Source organism: Malania oleifera, chromosome 4 (assembly GCF_029873635.1).
Source record: "Malania oleifera isolate guangnan ecotype guangnan chromosome 4, ASM2987363v1, whole genome shotgun sequence".
In the NCBI taxonomy this organism is placed as follows: Eukaryota; Viridiplantae; Streptophyta; class Magnoliopsida; order Santalales; family Ximeniaceae; genus Malania; species Malania oleifera.
In genome coordinates this window covers 69,508,865-69,530,540 of record NC_080420.1, presented here as the reverse complement: position 1 = coordinate 69,530,540, position 21,676 = coordinate 69,508,865, and the positions used below count along the sequence as shown (strand labels likewise).

The 21,676-nt window shown below is 34.8% G+C and overlaps 1 non-coding gene across 1 annotated transcript; it reads left to right on the top strand.

Annotated features, from left to right (window-relative positions):
* The first annotated feature begins 19,124 nt into the window (after positions 1 to 19,124).
* LOC131154744 (small nucleolar RNA R71) lies at positions 19,125 to 19,231 on the top strand. Its single transcript, XR_009136653.1, has one exon. It is a non-coding gene; the product is annotated as a small nucleolar RNA R71 (small nucleolar RNA).
* Positions 19,232 to 21,676: the final 2,445 nt, after the last annotated feature.

Below are 21,676 nucleotides of genomic sequence, written 5' to 3'. Positions count from 1 at the left end.
AATTATTCATTGTATTAATTGTTTTACATACATGCTTTTAACATTTATGAGATATTGGGATTACTTAAAAAGACTTTAGGTTGTGTAATACTGTATGTGGTCCAAAATTAGGACATAATTGACTTAATTTTTTTTTAAATATTCAATTCACCCCCCGCCCCTTCTTGGGAATACACTATTGGCATCATAATTAAGCTAGGAAGGCACCGTCCTGTAAAGTGTTAAGGTTTGGTTTCGCCTAGTAAGTAAACCACGGAGACTCCACTCTGTAAGGAGAGATTGTAAATGACGTCGCTCCGCCCGATTAAGTGAGCAAATAGTAAATCCTCAAGTGGGTTGACTTGAGGTGGGGACATAGGCAGTATTGGCCGAACCAGGAGAAAAACCTATGTCATTCTTTTCCTACACTCTTTACATTTCTATATTTACTTATTTATCCTATCTGTTGAATTTACTGCTGTTGTGGTTAAATACTGATTCATGATTGATTGAAAAATTTTGGAACTGTCATATTTGTTTAAATTATTTGAAAATCATTATTTATCTGATTTGTGGTTGATTAGACAAATCATAGATTGAGTAATACTGATTACGATTTTAAATTGACATAAAAATTTTAAATTATCCAATTCACTCCCACCCTCCTTTTGAAATTATACCAAAAATCGCAAAATTAAATTTAAAACTTTTTAAAATAATAAAACAAAGATTCACATCTTTTAAAAATCCGAAGCTAGTGGCCAGGTTCTTTTCATGATCCGAATTTCTTTTTTTTTTCTTTTTAAAATGCTTTGAAAAAAGAAAAATTCAAACCTGACATGACTATCATCCTTTTTCTTTTAAATAAAACTATTCGATGCTGCAACATTGACCCAATCAAATCAATATGAAAAAAAATTCACAAAAGAAATATTAAAGAATTGATTGTCTAGTTTCAAAATTTATAGTCACATCTTCAAGCTAGAAATGCCTATTTTGAAAAGACACATAAATCTATCCGGATCTTTCATACTTTTACCTTGTCTGACTGGGCAATGATAAAAGTTTTGGAAAAGTATAATAATATTAAAAATACCATAAATATGGTATAGATTTTATTGTTTATGGCCTTTCTTAATTCTTTTCATATCCTAAATTAGAATGAGAACAGAATTTTTCTTTATTGCTCCAATATTAGTATTAAGAAATTTTATTTATCACCCCCTTTTGTATAAATAAGATTTACACATGCTAAAGTTTTATAAATTGATATTTTTGGTTCATGATCGTAATATAGTTTTTTTTTTCTTATTCTTATAGAAACTCCTTCTACTGACAAGCCTATCGGATTTCTCGGTACAGCACTAAATTCACATGGCGACGACCTTTCTCCTTGAGGCCCCTCTCATGTTATTTTATATGTTTCAGACATCGTTTAGACATTCGTCGAGTAAGAACTTAAAAACTATGTCAAGTTACAGAACTCTCCATCAAACTAGGTCAACTATGGACTCTATTTGTGAGGAATGTGTTTAGTAGGACACACGAATATGATGTCAATGCCTTTTGATCGGGCTTAGGAATGAGATATTTCTTGGGCAAGAATGATGCACTGTCATCACTCGCCGCAGGGAATAGCCTACGTAAGGTCTCGTACGCGGAATGAGTAAATGCGCGATAAGATACATTGCCCTTTGCCGGTTCTACCAGTGCTGTACTGGCGAGGTAGGTACAAGTTAAAATGAAATGAATGCGCGTGAGAGAGTAGTAAAGCCGCGCCTGCCGCTGGCTGCGGCAGTGTGATTGATAATTCCTTGCGACAGAAATTTTGAATATTCTCCAGACGTGGACCTCTGCTCTTCTGACTTCTCCGGCCTGCGTTTTGTGGACAAATAGTAAATGCGCCTGTGCAGCCCTCCAACGCCAGCCAGAAGAAATTATGTCCAAGTTTAATTTCCGCAAATATTGATGCAAAAAATTAAACCAAAGAATTGAAAATCATATCCTTCAATTAATGTTCCATTGACAATTTGTACGCCTTTTTTTTGAATTATAAAAGAAAAAATAAATAAAATATTTAGATGATTTGAAGTAGTCCTAAAGATATTTCTAGCCTATAATAGTTCAATTTCATATTAAATATAATGAAATTTTTTTTAGTTTCAATGAGATCTTTAAATAAAAGAAGCTCACCCAATAAGTAGTTTCTTGATATGAAAGATTGTGGGAGTTAGGGGCCATATTTTTGCTTGTAGCTGTCCCTCATATTTAAAACTAAGGTAATTTTTTGCTTTTTCAAATTGTAAATTAGTAGTCTTTGAGAGTCTTTATAAAAAAAAATAATTTTAGACAAAAACACTCACCTCTATTGAGATTTCATAAAAAATGGGGATCATTCCTATTGTTTCAAAATTTTCATTTATCTCTCCTAAGGTTTGAAAAAATATTATAAACTTCTCCTGAGATTTATTAAAAGGACACAAACCTCCCCTTAAAAGACATTTTTCTTTTTTTTTTTGGCAAAACATAAGGGTGGATTTGTATTTTTTTTTTTTTTTTTTGTCAAATTTTAGAAGAGTTTCTGAAATTTTTGAAACCTTAGGAGAAGTTCCTATAATTTTTGAAGCTTTAGCAATGGTCAGTATGTTTTTGCCAAAACTCAAGAAAAATTAGCATTTTTTGCTCAAATTTTTTTTACATCGTTTGGAGCTTTCTCTAGGCCCTACCTTTTTCTTTGGTTTTGGATTTGCAACCCTTGGAGTTTTTCCCCCAAACATTTTGTGCGGGCTTACAATAAAATAGATGTTCTTATAAATTTGGGAAATGAATTAGTTCTTATGCAAAAATTCATGTAAGTCTTAATTCTAATTCTTGAATCCCCTACAATCATAAAAGAGAACGAGTAAAAAGTAAGGTGAACTCGCAAGAGGAGGGGTGAATTGGGTTTCTTAAAATTTCTTTTCTTACTTTATATTAAAGATTCCTTAGTTAAACTTTAATCTCAGCAATATATACTTTTAGGAATTTACCAATAACCACAATACTATTGATGATTAATTAAGTTTAACTAATATTCACAATCAAGTCTTAGTTGAATTTTAATCTCAGCAATATATACTTTTAGGAATTTACCAATAACCACAATACTATTGATGATTAATTAAGTTTAACCAATATTCAATATCAAGTTTAAACATTTGATGTTGATACTCAGCTAATTAAATTCCAAAAATCAAATTAGAATAATTTAGAAATAAAACTCAAATTTTAAATTCAAAACTCAGAATTTATTCCTTTACTTCTAAAATATAAATTTCATATATTTGATTTTCAAAAACTTTTAGTGTAAGATACTTTACAACTATTTTGATATTCAAAAATCAAAACTTTGATAATGTTATCAAACCATACAATTAGCTAATGTATGCTAAATTTAATATGCTTCAGAATCAGAATTCAAGCATTCCCAAAAAGTTTAGAAAGATATAAAGATCATACACACATTTAATATCCTTGCAGAATTTAAAAAAAGTAGGGAAGAAGAGCATGAAACCTGATTTTTATAAGGTTCGGCCTGCAGTCTACGTCCTTACCCCAAGCAACCGCTGTGAGGATTTCAACTTTTTATTAGGCTAAGTAACAACCTCTCTCCTTCTCAGGTGGAGATCCCTCTTTAACAAGAATACTCCTTCTCGTTAGCCAATGATTCAACAACCCTAAACTGTCAAAAACAAATCTCTCTCTAACAAGAATACTCTATCTCATTAGCCAACGATTCAACAACCCTGAATCGTAAAAAACAACAAGAGAAACAACGTGTGTACAAGTAACACTCTCAACAAGAGCAGATTAGTATAGTTTAAAAAAAATATACTTCAATCAAAATCAATATAGAAGGATGAAGCTCAGATGATTGTTACTAAATTTCTGATTTAGAATTGAAATTCTCAGTATAAACAAATCAGAAAACTTGTGACTTTGTCAGCAATATGTTGACCCTATGGGTCATACCCTGTTTTGATTATGACAAATACGGTATTTAATGGTTTGATGAGTTTGTGTGCAGGATCGATCGAACGTATAATATGGTGCACGCACACGACACATGAAGTGAAGACCTGAAGACCCTATTTATGTTGTATTGTAATTTAATCATTCATTTGGGTCTGTAATAGTAATTAGGAGAATATGGTCTGTAATAATTAATGTCTTACCTGCATGGAAGGATCGATAAGCTCAAGACCATAGATGGACTTTAGGGAACACTCTTCGGTCGACCGACATCGGATTTTTTTGGTGTCTTGAAAAAGGCATAGAAATGACCCTAGGACACTTACTCATGCATATATTTGAATGGTCATTTAAATAGGTTGTTTGCCTGATTAAAAGGGACCAAATTGTTCTAAATAGGTACTTTCGTTCGACCGTACTTCACAGTACAAATACTCCCGGTCGACCGAACCTGGACCTGGTCAACTGTTTGACCACAGTACGGTCGACCGAACCATTATAGTTCAAAATCCCCAGTCGACCGAAACCTCCCTAGGTCAAAGTTTGACCATTTGGTCGACCGAACCAGTTTGTTCATAGATCCTTGGTCGACCGAAACCCTTCTTGGTCAACATTTGACCACCTGGTCGACCGAACCAAGTAGTTCAAAAGGCCCTGGTCGACCGAAACCCCCCGGGGTTAAAAGTTTGACCATCTGGTCGACCGACCCTTTTTGTACTCCAACTACCTGGTCGATCGGAGGGTCCTCGGGAGAACTCCCAGTGGTCTGGTCGACCGAACCAGCCAGTTCAAAATGGCCTGGTCGACCGAACCTCAAAAAATTGAGAAATCTTCTTCTCCTGGTTGACCAAGACCTCAGCTCAAAAGTCCCATGGTCGACCGAACCATATGAGACCTGGTCGACCGGACCTCTCGGGTTGCCCCATATTTTTTTACCGTAGTTAACTTTTTAAAATAGGGTTAATTAGGGTTAAATTGGTTTAAAACTATATTAATAATACCCTACATGTCCTAACGACTATAATTTTTCCTATCTCTTTATATAGGGCTTCAATTGCAAAAATTAGTAAGAAGATTAGAAAAACAATTAGCAAAAAATCCTCTGATTCTTAAAAGCTCTATTTCTCACATCCAAGCCTTATTTCTTCATTCTTACTCATCCTCATTCCAAATCTTGCTAAGTAAGAGTGCTATTGTGAGTATCTAGTAAAGCTTACACTCTCGCTAGTTTTAGAATCTTTGATATATATTTTTATCCGAGAGTAAGCTTGAAGTTTTTCTAGGAGACTTCATTAATAAGTCTTCCGTAGGAAAACTTCGTAGAGCTTGTGAGTTTTGCATAATCACTGCAATACTCAAGAGTTCGTATTGCCTTTTGTTTGTGAAATAAATATTTACGAACCATTCTCAAATATCCTGTGTGCTTATTTTTGAGAAAAATACTTTTGGGATATTTTGCTTGTGAAGATCTTTGTTATTGCACCTTTTGATTGATAATATTATCTTGACACAAAGATCAAATATTTTACAAACAAATTTCAAATATCTCTTGTGATTTATCTTGAGAAAAATATTTTGAGATATTTGTTAGCATATTGAAGATCTTTGTTGCTATATCTTTTTATCTTGATACAAAGATCAAATAAATTTTTGTAAATCATTTTTAAATATCTCTTGTGGTTTATATTGAGAAATATTATTTGTTGAGATATTTGAAGTGTGCTTGTGATCTTTGTTGGTGCATTGTGATTAAAATATTATTTTGACACAAAGATCCTATCATTTACACTCTCATGCACTGATTGTTATATTTGTATAAATATTTGAGAGTAGACACTTAGACTACATCAAGCTTATCAAATCCTATCTTTTGGTAGTGTATTGATTATACTGTGCGTAACTGGGTACATATCTGCTTTACACGAAAGCACAATCACTGTACCATTTGTTGTATTTCGAATCTATTGTATTTCCAGGCACGGGCCTAAAGAGGGAGACTAGCCCTGGAATAGTCCCGGATTGGCTTAGACCCGGTTAGGAAAGTTAGGTGCGTCGTCCTATTAAGGCGTGTAGGTTGAGGTTAGCCCCGCTAATTGACCTGGTTAAGGTTAAGGTCAGTCCTATGTTAATTTGACCTGGTTGTTTAGGTGCCACTCCACCCATTAAGTGAGCCTATAGTGGTAATCCTTGTGCTTGTTGGCTAAGGCGGGGACGTAGGCAATTTGGCCGAACCTCGATAACATTTCTGGGTGTTGTCTCTTTTATTGCTTTATTGTGCATGCCTGGTTAAACGTTTATTGCAGTTTAAATTCCATTGTATATTTACATTGATTTATTTTACATGCACTAGATTGACCTTAAGCTTGTGTAATATTGTTGTTAGTAGTTTGACCTAAGGAAATAAATTTTAAAATACCAATTCACCCCCCCTCTTGGGATTGCATGAAAGCTAACACAATAGCACAACAATAGATTCACAAAATTTTAGCAATAGCCTCTTGAATTTTTTTTTTTTTTTTTTTTCTATAAGTGCTTGCTAGTTGTGTTTAACTCATGAGAATAACATGTATTTATAGAGTTAAAAATAAATTTTCGTGTTTTCAAAGTTACTTGGAGTATTTCTCAAGCTTTTTGAAAGTTTGGGAGCCAAGCAATCAAATTTGGAAACTTTCCCTCACTATTATAAATATAAAATCTCGAAGGTTAGTCACCTGATCCCGACAGGTCAGTCACCTGATCCCGCCGGGTCAGTCGCCTGTGCTTTTTAAATTATAGTGTATTTTAAAAGTCAGTAGTGGGTCAGTCACCTGAGCCTTAGTGATCAGTCGCCTCACTCGATTCTGTTTGCTTTCCTTAAAAAGCACATAAAATGTCAGTTGCCTGAGGGAACTTCTTTAGTCGCCTGATCTTGCAACTCATATGCTTTTAAGAAATTTTTTTCCAAAAAACTCTTTTAGCTTTTATACTTATCATATTGAAATGAGACTTGTTAGTGTAACGAGACTTACGAATCTTATTTTGATGATAACAAATCAAAGGAATTTAACATGCTTTGGTTAAAGTGATGATGTTTCAGGAATCAAACATTAGAGATCAAGATCAAGTGATCACAAGTGTTATGAAAGCCTACATTCTAAAAACAAGTGATCAAAAGAAAGCTCAAACGATCAAAGAAAGACAAATCTTATGAAAGCATAAAGAATATTGAAGCTCAAGTCAAGATGGACTCAAAGAAAGACATACATGAAGACTTCGTGTTTAGAAAGTTTTTAAGTCTTAAGAAAGTCTTATGTAAGTACTTCAATTAAAAGCCAATATGGATTCTTTGAAGCTCATTAGGATTAATTATTGACTTGGAGACCAAATTTTGAAAACTCCGGAAAACATTTTCAAAAGTCCTAAAACAATGTGGCAAAAGTTTTTGGAAAAAAAATTAAAAGCATGAGCTTTTATCTGTCCAGATGATTGACTCATTATGGTCAGACGACTGACATTTATGTTGAAGAAATTTTTTGGAAGACATAATAGGCCCAATCGACTAGCCCTTATGAGTCCAGGCAACTAACCCCATTCTGATTTTGATTTTTCACTGATTTTCAAAGTCTAGGCTACTGACCCCAATAAGTCCAGTTGACTGAACTTCATAACGACCATTTTTAAATAGCGAAGAAAAGTTTCTATATTAGATTTATTGGTACCCAAATTTTGTAAAAACTTGCGAAACACTCCAAGCAACTTGGGTGAAAAGTAAGGGGTACTCCCAAGAGCGGGGGTGAATTGAGATTTAAAATTTTCTTTGAAAACTTTAATCTAGTATAACCCTTTTAAGTCAATTACAATCACAACTCAATTTAACTTGATATTGATATAATTATTATCAACCACCTTATTTATATTACTCAACAATTAATATCATGTTATCAAGTCAATATATTTAAAAGTCACTCAAGATCATAACAAACTAGCTTTAATAGAGTAATTTACTTTACAAGATTAAACTCAGCAACTCCACAAGTACAACCAACTATCCTTTGTATGATTAGATAATGTCTCAATCAAATTTAATCTTGTCTGGATGAACAATATCAATTTGTCAAAATTCCTTTCAGCTGTGATATTCAAAATAAGAGAATTACTTCTTGAATATGTCAATCCAATCAATAAGATAAACTTGATTTTACAATATGAAACAAATCTGAAATTTCAGCAAGCTTTTAAATCTAGTTTCTGCAAAGATCAATCAACGCGCTCCCTTTTTGGTTTCTGCAAAGATTAATCAACGTACTAATGTTACAATTCCCAATCACAAGTTAATTTTCTCAAATTAGACATTCATCCACACAATTTATGTATATGCAGGAAATTAAACAGATTTAGGGAAAGAGAGAGCCACTGAGATTTTTACGAGGTTCGGCAATACTTGCCTACGTCCTCGCCTTAGGCAACACACCTAAGGATTCCACTATACCACTCCTTTACAAGGGGAGCAAAGCTTTACAACACTCCTTCAATAGGATAGAGCACTCCTCTCTAAGTGATACCCCACGCTCGGTACACTCCTTCAAACTAGGGTGGAGCCCCCTCTCAAGAGATACCCCACACTCGGTACAACGATTCAACAATCCTGAACCATCAAGAAAATCAAGAAACAAATTGGTGTACAAAGACACTCTCAATAAGAGCAGATTAATACAATTGAAAATAGTATACTTCAATCAAATAACTATAAAGAAAGATGAAGTTCAAGTGTATATCACCGGGTTCTTTCTTAGATTGAAAGATTTATAATTTGTACGCAAAGATCAGTGAGAAAATATCAGTAAGACTCAGTAGAAAACTTAAGCAAGCATGTGAGCAAGAGAGCTTTTAAAGATTGTAAGCAATAAGGCTTGATTGCTGATTTTAATTCTTGGTGTCTAAAATCCTTTGTCTTGGGGGGTATTTTCAGAGTTAAGAAGGTGTATTTCGTGTATCTCAAGTGACTTGGAGTGTTTTCCAAGTTTTCGTGACGTTTAGGATTCAAAAACTCAATTTTGGAAACTTCTCGTTACTTTTAAAAATTTGAATTTCGTAGGGTCAAGTGCTTGGACACAAGGGGTCAATCACATGGACTTTAAATTTCAGCGAATTTTTGAAGTCAGTACAGGGTCAGGTGCTTGGACTCACAAGGGTTAGTTGCTTGGGCAGGTTCCGTTTGCTGTTCAGATGCCTGACAAGATATGGTCAGTCGCCTGACAATTTCGACCACCCTTTAGTTCTTAGTATCAACAGAAAGCTAAGAAAAAATCTTACAACTTTCATGTTGATCATTTTTTAAGATAAAAATCCATTTATAAAGAAAATTGCACATAAATGCTAATATAGAAAAAAAGAACAGAATTTGGAAAATTCTATTTTGGTGTTTTTCATTCCAAAAATAATTTTAACCTTTTTGAAATAACTATTAACCTTATAAAAATATTTTCCAAGTATTTTAAAAGATATTTAGGTCCAAGAAATTAACCTAAGAGATTCATGCATCCATATTGAAATTGTTTGAAATACTTACATAAAGACTTTTTAAGACTTTGACATTCTAAGCACTTAAGTTTTCATGCTTGTCTTTCTTTGACTCCATCTTGTCTTCAAGTTTCAATATACTTTAAGCTTCATTAGATTTTTCTATCTTTGAATCCAAGCTTTTCTTTCTTTAGTTTTCTTTTGTTTCATCATGGGCCAAGCATAATCTTCATATGAGCTTCTTTACAAACTCTTAAGCTTGATCCTTTAGAGACTTGATATGTTATAAAAACTTTTGAGCTTGATCTCTTTTTATGAAAGCTTTTGAGCCCTGAAACGTAACTTAGCAACACATGTTAAGTGTTTTTAGTTTGTTATCATCAAAATAAGATTTTAAGCCTTGTGAGGCCAACAATCTCCCCCTTTTTTATGATGACAAATAGGAGCAAAATATTGAGTAAACCTTAAAAAGGCCCCCATTTCAATAAGCATCGTTTTAACACCATTTACAATATTAAGATCAATTTCTATATCATGCTCATATGCATTATGCTAATATACATGCTTAGGTATGTAGTGTCATGCTAGTGTCATGCTCAATTTTTGTCCAAAAATTCTCCCCCTTTTGACATCAATACAAAAGAGTAAGATATCAAAAAAATATATAAATGCTAAGGCAAAGAGCAACCATAAGCAAAAATTTACATTTATCATGCATAAAAAGATAGACAACAAGTTCCAAAGTAGCATGGGAAAAATACAAAGGATTGTATATCAGAATTTTTAATCATAAGTCTAACTTCCCCTAAATGAAATGTATTTCACATTCAATAGATTTAGAATTTCATTCATGAAGTAAACTACGTATCCATGAAGTATGAGTGTAAATATCATGTGAAGCTATGTTTTTAATTTTATCATGTCATGCTCATACTCAGTTTGCTAATATTCAGATTTGCTAAATTTTCTCTCCTTTTTATATCAACAAAAATTAAACCGAAAGAAATAATATGCAAAAAAAAAAAAAAAAACCGCATTTAGATTGTAATAACAAAGTCTATAATCTAGCATATATTTCAATCAAAATATGGTCATCCATCATTCAACATGCGAAAGAAATATAACATAGTCCAAAATAAGTATATGAACTAAGATGTAGCGTCAAACATTTCAACCCAGCTTACTGTTTGGTTTCACAAAATATATGTGCATCTTGCATTTCCATTAGATTTGTATATTCATGCTCATGCTTTCTTCAAACACTTATCCTTATTCCTTATTTGAAATTCTTATGTAATAAGCTCAATTTGCTTTAGATTTTCTTTCTTTTGATTTTAGATAATTCTTTTGCATATGAATACCAAAATTCATATGGCATTTCAATTATCAACACTTTCTAAGTTAATCCTTGTACAAACCAAGCTTTCTTGATTTGTGGCCAATAATGTCATTCTTGTATTCATTTGTTTTAATGTTATAGTCGTCAACAAACTCATAAACTCTTCTTTAAGATTTTCCATTTCAACTAGTTCAATATCCTTGTATTAAATTGGATTAAATAGCTTTCCATATATTGAACAAGGAGAAATTTTCTTCATATATTTGAATTGGCTATCTTGAATCTTGTAGGCTAAGGAGGCTTCCCTTTTCATTTTAGTATAGATTTAGCTTTCTTAATTTCTCAAAAGGGAATAACTAATCCTAATATCTTTGGAGTCCTTAGTTTGTGAACTAGGCTTTTTATCTAGGTACCCATACTTCCTTGGGTCTAGATGGTTTAGCAAGAGTTGATTCTTTTATTCTCCAAACGTGTATGCTTTTTACACCCTTTCTTTTTAATGGAAATTCAAACTTAATGTGTCCTTTATCTTTACATAGAAAACATGTGGTATGTGTTTAAGCATTTGAGGAGGTGCTATCATAGTCTTTGGAGGCTTTTACAAAGTACTCCATGTAGAGGTTCTTTTTTCTTGTATTCTTAACTTCATTGAATCCTATGCCTTCTTTATACAATGACATTCTTTGTGCACCACTCATTTTATCAAGATTTTATTTTCCTTTAGTGAAGTTGTAAATTATTTTATTTTGATCATCAATTTTCTTTTCAAGATCACAGATTTTCGGGTCATGTGTATTTGACCGGTGCAAACTGCAAGTGCACAGTATCGTAGTTTTATAATATAATGATGTGTAGAGTATCGTCCTCAGGGATTGATGTCTTAATTTTACCAAGTACCAAAATTTTACTAACCTTGATTTAATTTAGAAAAATTAATAATTTTAGACTGCGAAATTTAAACAAAGCTACTTTAAACAAGCTATTCAGGAGAATTTAAAACTGGATACCGCGTGTCAAATTGATGATGGTGAAAACTTCTAGGAAACCGATTTCACCTAGTTTCTCACTATGCTTTACTCATTTAGCTAATTCAACTTCGTTTTCTCTGTTTGTTAGCAAATCGTCAATTTTTCCAAATGCCTCTTTCGATAGTCAATCAGAACCTATTCTTGTTTATTATTTAACATAAGAGCATGCAAATTAATAATGCAAGAACACAGTAAGACCCTCGATTTTTAATGCTATGTAGGTTCATACAAGTCTTTCGATCTCTATATTTACTTACGTTGAATTATCCAAGATCTATCGTATCATCCCCCCTTTCGGTAGTAAATCACAAGACTAAAATCATTTAATTAATGACCAGTTAATTAAAAGCATTATGCACAGAATAACTCAAACAAACATTAATGAAAACTACTTCAGATTAGCATCAAAGAGCAAACATAGTTTGAAACTGGCTACATCGTTTTCCTAGAATTCAAAAATTTAGTTCATTTCGAAAATTAAATCCAATATAACAGATTTCACCATATTTTCTTCAATTTAAAGCGTATGGGAAAGATCAACACTTGCCGCACCGCCGTCACACGTCACGAACACCCCGAACACCGCCGTTGTTCGCCGCCTTCCGATTCTGAAAAGATATTATTTTTGCGTGCCTCCAACTCTTTTTTGCTGGTTGTGTGTATCTTCATAGCACCCCTAAAAGAAAACCACAAGAAAGCTCCCAAAAAATAATTTTTCTGAGAAACTTTCTGTCGTTTTTTTCCTCCCTTCTGTCTCTCACAAACAAAATAAATTCTTTTTTTTTTTCCTATGGTCTGGCCTTCCTCTCTAGCCCAGTGCATGCTGGCCCCCCCTTTCCTTTCTTGCTCACTGCTCTCCCCCAAGGAAACCCCTTTCTTTTACTTTTTCATTCCTTCCTTTCCTTTTGACTTTTCTTTTTTTGCTTTTCTTTCCTTTCTTTTGTCTTTCCTTTCTTTGTACCCAGCGCCCCACCCATATGAGATGACCCGACTACATGGCCGAGTCACATCTCATTTTTTTAACCTTTTATTTTCTTTTTTTCTTTTTTTTCAAAGGTACACGAACTGCCCTCCTCTTTCAAGCCCACTTTTGACCCTCTTACAGCTCATAAATCTCAAATCTTATAACACAAAAGATGTAGAACACTTTTTCAGATTTTCCCATAATTTTGAATCAGTTCGATCGGAGCTCGGATGAGAAAGTTTCGCCAAGATTACGAAGAATTGTCAAAATAATCCATAAAACGGCGTATGCTAACTTCACGTCTGATTTTGATCTTGATGCATCCATTATGTCGCAAAATGCAAAACATAAAAATTGTAGAACATTTTCTTATCTTTCTATGGCATCCTAAATCATCTAAATCGGAGGTTGAATGAGAGAGTTACGCATAGATTAAAAAGTGTCGTTGGTTTTTGGCTTCCGATAGTTGCCCTACAAGAAAAAATACCAAAATTTCATAAATTACTTAATAAAACTCAAATATTATAAATAGAACATAATGTTAAAATATTGAGAGTAATTAGGCATTTAAATACAAAATAGGATTCCCAATGCATGAATTAAAGCACCTAATCACGGAATTTAAGCGCGTAATCACACCCTCCAACTAAAGTTTTGCTAGTCCCTAGTAAATAATATGAATGCAATTCAGGATGGTGTCATACCAATTTCAATGAATGAATACACAGGCAACACAACCATACCCTTTCACATATAGGAATATCACCAAATTACACACAAACTCATTCATACCCAATTCACGCAACTCCGAAGTAAGTCATTCATGCAAATCTCATCATTATATAGCCATTAAGAACAGTAAACTCACATAAAATTAACTAGTGAGCACAATTCAAAGTTAATGTAGCCATATAAATTCAAGTATAAATAGGCGAAATCTTAAAGCACGTGTAATGTGTGTGACTCGTTACACCCAGGATATCCGTGAACACCTAAAGAACTGTCGCTTTGACTCGGCCTAACTGGTATACCCTAAAAAACACTCAAAAAGGATGGGTTCACTCATCGTATGTGAGGAGGAGTGTCATGATCAAACATCCCACATACTACAAGGAACAAACGCTAAATGTATGGAGTGGACTAGTCTGAAAAGGATCAAGCATATTTAGGAGGTGTCAGGTCCTTCACCCTAGCATCTTCTCACCTACTCGCCATGTCCAACCGAGACCACCCTAGATCAACTTATTCACAAACTAGGCATGAATACATTTGAGGCATTAGGCGGGAGAAGAGTCTTCATATGTGGATAACATGGGTCTTGTCCTTGACTTTTCTTTGTAGTTGTGTGGAGCAGGTATTAATCTCTCACCTCTTCTAGGGTATTTCTATTTCTATTTCTATTTCTCTTTTTCTTTCTTTTGCTCATTTTTCAATTTCTTTCTTTTCATGGTCAATTAGGACAATCATAACACTTCTTTTATTGTTTTCATACAACCCATGTGCATTAAGCTCGAACAAGAGTCCATGAAAGAAGTATATTTCTAGGGGTGGTTCGGCCTTCACATCTTGAATAGGCTACAAGACCTAAGTTTTTATCTCCCCACTAGATGTCACCTCTAGGCTAGCAATTCAAAAACCAAGACTAGTGTACAAAGAGTATCCAGAAAAAAATAGGAAAAGTTGAGTTTCATGAACTCTGAGTTGACGTCAAAACTCAAAAGAGCGATAAATGGCTCAACAGAACCTCACAAGGTGTTAAAGTCTCCATGGGTGCTCTCTCAGTGTTCACAAGGAACCCTAAGTGCTACAAGTCACGTGAACGTGTATTTTTTTTTTTTAGCCTCAAGAGATACCATGTAGATACAAGAGTTTATATAGCCAGATTAACACAATTGTACTACCAATCAACTTTCAATGAGTTACGATTCCTAGTTTAGCCATATAAATAGAAACTGTACATAAATGACCGAATGTGTACTCCTAGGTTATATGCAAGTATATAAAGGGCATAAGTAGTGTCACGCATGGCCTAATCATCCATATTCATATAATTTTTTTTTTCAATTTTATTCAAAAATGAGAAAGATTGAAGAAAAGAAAGAAATTTCCCTGACTTATTGGTGAATCCATAGAGGAATTAAGTTTTCAGCTCTGTACTCGTGCCAATAAACCTACAGCAAAAATCTAATTTATCCAAAAGTGCATAGATAAATTAATAAAGTAATAAAGATAAAAGAAATAAACAAAGGAAAAACTCCTTGGGTTGCCTCCCATAAGCGTTTGTTTTAACACCTCCAGCCAGATGTTTCAGCCTTCATTAATGAGGATCTCCAAGAGGAATAAATGCATAGTTCCTCTCCATTTGTTCTCCATAATAGTGCTTCAATCTCTGACCATTCACTCTGATTATGTTCCCTGTCTTGTCCTTCAAGTCTATTGCTCCAAAAGGGAAAACTTTGTCAATTGTATAAGGACCTGTCCATCTTGACCTTAACTTACCAGGGAAAAGTTTTAATCGTGAGTTGAAAAGTAGAACTTGCTGTCCTAGAGCAAACTCACGCTAGAGAATTTGCTTGTCATGCCACTTCTTCGTACGTTCTTTGTAGATTTTTGCATTTTCATAAGCATCTCTTCTTTTGGCACACATCTTCGGATGATTTGATCAGGGCATCTTTTGAATAGTAAAGGCTCATCCCAAAGATAATATTTCACATCATGTAGAAACTTCTTGCGTTGATGGTACGTGAGATTTGGTGGCGATACTTTGCAAGCTAGGTAGTTTACAATATCAGCGTACCAAGGAAGCTTGATCTCACATGCAAATAACTACTCATCAGGGAATGCTTCTTGGATCGTTGAGCCTGGTCTTACTTCCTCTTGCTCTAATCGAGAGAGAGGATCAGCAACTAAATTTTCACTCCCTTTCTTATCACGAATCTCCAAGTCAAATTCTTGCAGAAGCAAGATCCAACGAATCAACCTAGGCTTGGCATCCTTCTTGTCAAATAAATAGCGAAGTGCTGCATGATGAGTGAACACTATCACCTTTGTACCAATAAGGTAAGACCGAAATTTATCACAAGCGAACACCACAGAAAGCATCTCCTTCTCAGTTGTTGTATAATTTAATTGAGCATCATTCAATGTCCGACTTGCATAATATATGGCCCTAAACAGTTTGTCTTGCCTTTGTCCTAACACTGCTCCAATTGCAAAGTCATTGGCATCACACATCACTTCAAAAGGTTGACTCCAATCAGGTGCAGTCATAACTGGTGCTAAAATTAGTTTCTACTTGATTGCGTTAAAGGCCTACAAACAAACATCATTAAAGTCAAATACAGAATTTTTTTCAATAAGAATACATAAAGGTTTAGAGAGTTTAGAAAAATCCTTTATAAACCGTCTATAAAATCCTGCATATCCCAGAAAACTCCTGATTCCCTTCACGTTCTTTGGAGGTGGTAGTTTTTCTATGATTGCAATTTTGGCTCGATCAACTTCAATTCCTTTAGATGACACTCTATGGCCAAGCATGATCCCTTCTTGAACCATGAAATGACACTTCTCCCAGTTTAAGACTAGATTTTTATCTTCACATCTCTACAAAACAAGGGTTAAATTATGCAAACAATGATCAAAAGATGTACCAAAAACTGAAAAATCATCCATGAAAATTTCCATTATCTCTTCCACCATATCAGAAAAGATAGCCATCATGCAACGCTGAAAAGTTGTCGGGGCATTGCACAATCCGAAAGGCATCCTCCTAAAAGCAAATGTTCCATAAGGGCATGTGAATGTTGTTTTCTCCTGATCCTCGGGGGCTATGGCAATCTGATTATACCCCGAATAACCATCTAAGAAGCAATAATAGAAATATCCGGCCAATCGATCTAGCATTTGATCAATGAAGGGAAGTGGAAAATGATCCTTCCTTGTTGCTTTATTCAACTTGCAGTAATCCATACATACATGCCACCCCGTGACTGCCCTTGTAGGAATAAACTCATTGTTGTCATTTTTCACCACCGTCATTCCACCTTTCTTTGGCACAACCTGCACTGGACTTACCCATGGGCTATCTGAAATAGCAAAAATAATTCCAGCATCGAGGAGTTTTAAAATTTCAGCTCTCACAACTTCCTTCATTGCTGGATTTAATCATCTTTGTTGCTCGATTGACGGTTTGTAAAGTTCCTCCATTAAAATCTTGTGCATGCAAATTGAAGGACTTATACCTTTTATGTCAGAAATAGTCCATCCCAAGGCTGTCCTATGCTCCTTTAACACACGCAGCAGCTTTTCCTCTTCTTCCGATGTGAGCGATGCAGCGACAATCACTGGAAAGGTGTCATTGTCCCCTATGAATGCATAGCGAAGATGCTCAGGTAATTGCTTCAACTCTAGAGTTGTAGTTTGCTGCATCTTTTCTTTAGAAATTCCAGAATCCTTCTTTGCCACCATAGGTTCTATCCTCCCCACTTCATTGCTAACTGTTGTAACTTGTTGCAAAGCTCCCAAAGCAAATACACAGTGTAGAAATTCCTTACTAGCACAAGGTAAATCTAATTCACAAATAGTAGAATTATTAAAATCATAAACATGGGATGAAGTAGTGATACACCGTTCTAGATGATCGGTTGGTACAACTTCTTGAAAGGCTTCTTCTATACATTGCTGCGTGATATCTACCCGAAAGCAAGTGTTTGGATCTTTTGGGAATCTCATAGCTTGGTAGATGTTGAATATGACCTCTTCCTTGTTTGCCCTCAATGTGAGCTCACCCTTTTGAACATCAATTAACGCCCTTCCAGTGGCCAAAAATGGTCGGCCAAGAATTAGTGGAACTTCTTGGTCTTCCTCCATATCTAACACCACAAAATCAGCAGGAAAAATAAATTTATCCACCTTTACCAATACGTCTTCTATGATTCCATGTGAATACTTGATGGATCGGTCTACTAGTTGCAAAGAAATGGTTGTTTGTTTCATCTCTCCAAGTCCCAATTTTTTGCAAACAGAAAGTGGCATAAGATTAATGCTAGCTCCAAGATCACATAAAACTTTATCAAAAAATAAATTTCCAATAGTGCAAGGCAAAGTAAACCTCCCTGGTTCTTTTAATTTTTGAGGCAATTTCTTTTGAAGAATAGCACTACACTCCTCAGTAAGCTTCACTGTTTCGAACTCCTCCAACCTTCTTTTCTTTGAAATGATGTCCTTCAGGAAGTTGACATAGTTTGGCATTTGTTCCAAGGCATCTGTAAGAGGAATATTTATGTGAATTTTCTTAAAAATATCCAAAAACTTAGAAAATTGCTTATCTAATTTTTGTTTTTGAAAACGTTGAGGATAAGGAAGTGGAGTAGAGAGAATAGGAGGATTGTCAGGAAATGAAATTTTTGGTGACGTGTTAGTCTCTCTTGGTGTGTCATCCACCATCTCGTCTTCTTCCACTTTATTCTTGCCTTGGCCATTATTTTTAGCTGTAGGTGTGGACATGGTTTCCTTTGCTGGTGACTTCTCAATTTCTCTTCCACTCCTAAATGTGATGGCTTTGCATTGTTCCTTTGGATTCACTTCGGTGTTGCTAGGAAAAATTCCTCTCTGTTGGGATTTATAGTTGTGGCCAGTTGCCCAATTTGCATTTCAAGGTTCTTCATAGTGGCTCCCATATTGTTGCAATGAGTCTCAATGTTGTCTAGTCGTGCATCTATCTTTTTAAACCTTGCTTTTGTCTCCTCAACAAAAGATATCATGGCATCCTCAAGTGACATCTTCTTCTCACTTTGTTGACTATCAAGTCCTGGAGGAGGTTGCAGCACATTCCTTGTATTTCCATAAGACAAATTCTCATGATTTCGAAGCCCTGGACGGTAATATTGTGGCACTGGATTACCCCTATAGTTGTAGTTCCGATTGTTGATGTATAGAACTTGTTCATGACTCTCTCCATTGCTCGGATCTGTCCTACTTGTAGTTGCCACATATTCTGCACCTTGTGGTATCCTCTAGGTTGTCAAAGATGAAATCTGATGAGACAGAGAAGCAACTTGAGCTGAAAGTGCAGCAAATGGCTCCAATTCATGAATTCCAACAACTTTCTTAGCCATAGTTCTTTCAGTTGGCCATTGATAGTTATTTGAGGCCATTTCTTCCAAAAGAGCAGTAGCACCCTCAAGTGTCTTTGACATCAAAGTTCCCCCAGATGCAGCATCAATTAAAGTCCGCGTTTGTCCATTTAATCCATTATAGAACATTTGAATTTGCAACCAATCAGGCAATCTGCAACCAATCAGGCAATCCATGTTGTGGGCAGCGTCGAATCAAATCTTTATACCTTTCCCATGCTTCATAAAGTGATTCCAAATCATGTTGCTTGAATTGATCAATCTCACTCCTGAGTTGAGCTGTTTTTGCAGGTGGAAAGAATTTAGCCAGAAATTTTTCAGCCATGTCCTGCCAACTAGTGATACTTCCAGGTTGTAGCGACTGTAGCCAACCTCTTGCTTTGTCCCTCAAAGAGAAAGGGAATAATCTAAGTCTAATGGTGTCTTCAGTAACACCATTGATCTTCACAGTATCACAAATCTCCAAAAACATCGCCAGATAGATATTGGGATCATCAAGTGGCAATCCACTGAGTTAGGTCTGCTGCACCATACTGATTAATGCGGGTTTGAGCTCAAAATTGTTGGCATTAATGGGCTGGTGTCTGATACCCGAATAGTAGTCATTCACAACTGGTCGCACATAATCCTTTAAGGCGCGTGGTTGCATGTTATCTTGTCCGTTCTCCATGGCTAATACCCTCTTTTTCCTTAGTGCTCTGAGTGTTCTTTTAATCTTTAGATCAAAAGGAATAATGTCACGTGTTCTAGCCCTGCGCATCCAACATAAAAAAAAACACACCAGAAATACAAAAAAATAATAATAAATAAAATAAAGAAAATAAATAAATAAAAATATAAAAAGAGAATTCTAAATTAAAACCAAGACTACTTTGTATCGATATTGGCAAAAATAAGATAAACTTAATCCCCGGTAACGGCGCTAAAAACTTGACTGGTGCAAACTGCAAGTATACAGTATCGTAGTTTTATAATATAATGATGTGTAGAGTATCGTCCTCAGGGATTGATGTCTTAATTTTACCAAGTACCGAAATTTTACTAACCTTGATTTAATTTAGAAAAATTAATAATTTTAGACTGCGAAATTTAAACAAAGCTACTTTAAACAAGCTATTAAGGAGAATTTAAAACTGGATACCGCGTGTCAAATTGATGATGGTGAAAACTTCTAGGAAACCGATTTCACCTAGTTTCTCACTATACTTTACTCATTTAGCTAATTCAACTTCGTTTCTCTATTTGTTAGCAAATCGTCAAATTTTCCAAAAGCCTCTTTCGATAGTCAATCGTCAATAAGAGTATGCAAATTAATAATGCAAGAACGCAGTAAATCCCTTAATTTTTAATGCTACTAGGTTCATACAAGTCTTTCGATCTCTATATTTACCTACGCTGAATTATCCAAGATCTATCCTATAATCCCCCCTTTCGGTAGCAAATCATAAGACTAAAATCATTTAATTAATGGCCAGTTAATTAAAAGCATTAGGCATAGAATAACTCAAACAAACATTAATGAAAACTACTTTAGATTAGCATCAAAGAGCAAACATTGTTCGAAACTGGTTACATCGTTTTCCTAGAATTCAAAAATTTAGTTCATTCCGAAAATTAAATCCAACATAAAAGATTTCACCATATTTTCTTCAATTTGGAGCATACGGGAAAGATCAACACTCGCCGCACCGTCGTCGCACGTGACGAACACCCCGAACACCGCCGTTGTTTGCTGCCTTCCGATTCTAAAAAGATATTATTTTTGTGTGCCTCCAACTCTTTTTTGCTGGTTGTGTGTATCTTCATAGCACCCCCAAAAGAAAACCACAAGAAAGCTCCCAAAAAATAATTTTTCTAAGAAACTTTCTGTCGTTTTTTTCCTCCTTTCTGTCTCTCACAAAAAAAAATAAATTCTTTTTTTTTTCCTATGGTCCGGCCTTCCTCTCCAGCCCAGCGCACGCTGCCCCTCCCCCCTTTCTCTTCTTGCGCACTGCTCTCCCCCAAGGAAACCCGCTTCTTTTACTTTTTCATTCCTTCCTTTCCTTTCGACTTTTCTTTCTTTGCTTTTCTTTCCTTTCTTTTGTCTTTCCATTCTTTTGTCTTTCCTTTCTTTGTACCCAGAACCTCACCCATATGAGATGACCCGGCTGCATGGCCGAGTCACATCTCATTTTTTTAACTTTTTATTTTCTTTTTCTCTTTTTTTTCAAAGGTACACGAACTGCCCTCCTCTTTCAAGCCCAGTTTTGACCCTCTTACAGCTCGTAACTCTCAAATATTAAAACACAAAAGATGTAGAACCTTTTTTCAGATTTTCTTAGAATTTTGAATCAGTTCAATCGGAGCTCGGATGAGAAAGTTATGCTAAGATTACAAAGAATCGTCGAAATAATCCATAAAACGGCGTATGCTAATTTCACGTCTGATTTTGATCTTTCTGCATCCATTATTTCGCAAAATGCAAAACATAAAAATTGTATAACATTTTCTTATCTTTCTATGGCATCCTAAATCATCTAAATCGGAGGTTGAATGAGAGAGTTACGCACAGATTAAAAAGTGTCGTCGGTTTTTGGCTTCCGATAGTTGCCCTACAAGAAAAAATACCAAAATTTCATAAATTACTTAATAAAACTCAAATATTATAAATAGAACATAATGTTAAAATATTGAGAGTAATTAGGCATTTAAATACAAAATAGGATTCCCAATGCATGAATTA